General features: G+C 40.3%; 1 protein-coding gene across 23 annotated transcripts in view; it reads right to left on the bottom strand.

Moving 5' to 3' along the window:
- PIK3CB (phosphatidylinositol-4,5-bisphosphate 3-kinase catalytic subunit beta) overlaps positions 1 to 2,357 on the bottom strand; it is a 181,609-nt gene that overhangs the window by 114,063 nt on the left and 65,189 nt on the right. The window lies entirely within an intron of this gene.

Raw genomic sequence — 2,357 nt, 5'->3', positions numbered from 1 at the left:
ATCGCCGCTCCTGCAGCCAGTGAGTGTGGAGCATTTGTTGTTGTTGTTTTTGGTTTTGTTTTTGTTTGTTTTTTAAGTGCCAGGACTAGACTGGGGCCAAGCAGGGGATGGGGCTGGGCAGGGCAGCTATGGGGGCTTCTCCCACAGCTCCTCCCACCTGGGGAGAGGCAGGCACAGCCAGGAGGCTGCAGGTTCTCCCACAGATCCTCTGGCTGTGCCTGCCTCTCCCTGGCTGATCCAAAGTACCAAATCTCTCCAAATTTGCGCTGAATCTTCCAAAGCCGATTTGATTCAGGACAGTGATCTGAATCTCCAAATCGAATCACTGTCCTCCAAACTCGGCCGAATCTGAATTGAATACTTTCCTAGTCACACAGATCTAGTGTGCAGTGGCTAGACAGAAGCCCAGAGGCTGCATAACCCTCTGTGGGCTGCCTGAGGCCCATGGGCCACCAGCTGGATAGCCCTGAGCTAAATTCACCATTAAGTCTAGGCAGGTACACAAGAGAGTATAAAGAGGGAACAAAGTGGTCCTTTGCTCTCTTATAAGGGCTATCTATACCAGAGCTAACAAAACATACAAAGAAGCAATCTCTGCACAGTTGCTATTCCCACTCAGCACTTGCTAGTGGATGGGACAGCGAGATCTGGAAAGAGGCTTGGTTTTGCCCAACTCAGAAGAAAGCAGCCAGACAACATAGCTTCAGTCAAACTTCTGAACTGCAGCCAAAGCAGTATTCAACAGCATTTTTTAAAACAATGCTTCTATCCAGCAAGAACATCTCTTCTCACCAAAAAAGAAAAAGGAAAAAAAAACCCAAAACAAAACAAAACCACCTCATGAGGAGGGATATGGGGGAGATGTAGTCAACATAGTAATCCCGCTCAGAAAAAAGAAGCGCCATATACAAAAAGAACCTGTAATTCTGCCACACATCTGAGAGCACACAAACTATGTTCACCATCTTGAGACATAATAGACAAGGGGGAGCAGAGATGGGAGGGACTGTTCCATAAAAATAAAGTTCTCCCTTTGGCAGGAGTGGAGAGAGCTATAAAAACAGGAAGATTCATCTGTGTACAGAAGAAAGGGTGAACAGCAAGGATCAATCAGTAATTCTCACAATAGGAACACTGAGAAAGAGTAAACTTTGTAAAAACAAGATGCTTAACTCCACACAACAACTTCACAGAACATAACCACCACATTAATTAAAAAAAAAAAAAAAAAAGCCAGTTTGGCATTAGCCATTTATCATGGGTTCTAGTCTTAAAATAACATATATTGTTTGGCCTCTTGATTCCGACTTCTGGAAGGGTTGCATCTCAAAATTTGTACCACCAGAAAGATAATTTTCAAGTTCTAAAAGATTTCCCAAATACAGAAATGACTGGCACAGTGACAATTTTTTCAGTGATCCTAAAGAAAGAACCAGTACAGAGCCAACCTTTGCTTCTAAAAATATTATTTTTGAAAAAGTAAAGATAGCAGATACAGAGGGACGAGACTGAAATCTATCCTGTTTTCTTATGCTTTCAGACTAACCGTGCATCCACAAGCTGTCTCTACTCCACTTTATGGGCTGGAAACACAAAAAAGACAATTCTTTACCAACACTTCAATGGGGCGTTAATCCTCTGGCTCTGAATAGATACAGCCACTTTGACACACTGATTCTGACAATCTGTCTTTTATACAAATCTGTACATGAAGATTACTTCTAACATATTTTAAGTTCAATTCTTAATCTCAGTACAAAATGCATACACAAGAAGCATCTACCAAGCACTTCCAACACCTAATACCATTAACCATAACAGGTTTGTATGACTAGGTTTGTGATAAAAAATAAAAAGTAACCAGGCAGGCTACTAACTATCATCAACATAGATTTTCAGACCTGGGCACACTGGGTTGGACATATTCCTAGATACATTTGATTGTTTTAATGAGCTTGGAAGTTCACATAAAATTTGGGGCCTGAAGCTTTGTGGGCAGTTAGTTGCGTTATAAAAATATTTTTTTAGATAAGAATTCCATATTTTAATTGTTTTTTAAAGTTCACTTCCTCTTAAAGAAACTTTATAGCTGAAAGATAAAAATTAAGGAAAAAAAACATAATCTAAGCTAATGGTTGTGCTGTTATACAGCTGAATAAAATTGCTATTGATACTTCTATAAACTTGGTAATAAAGTTTCCTTATAACCAGGGATCCAGGTTTTCCATTTCCCGTGAAAAAATGGAGAAAACCAGATTCCCCATTTTTAATGGGAGAAAATGCAGATTTCTCTTTTTCGCAGAGAAATTTGTGGATTCTCCGCTTTTGCAAAGAGCTCTTGCAGGCTGGCACAGCTC

The sequence above is a fragment of the Alligator sinensis genome, unplaced genomic scaffold, assembly GCF_000455745.1.
Source record: "Alligator sinensis unplaced genomic scaffold, ASM45574v1 scaffold572_1, whole genome shotgun sequence".
NCBI classification, from domain to species: domain Eukaryota; kingdom Metazoa; phylum Chordata; order Crocodylia; family Alligatoridae; genus Alligator; species Alligator sinensis.
The sequence above is the reverse complement of the archived record's forward strand: the minus strand, read 5'-3'. Positions and strand labels throughout refer to the sequence as shown.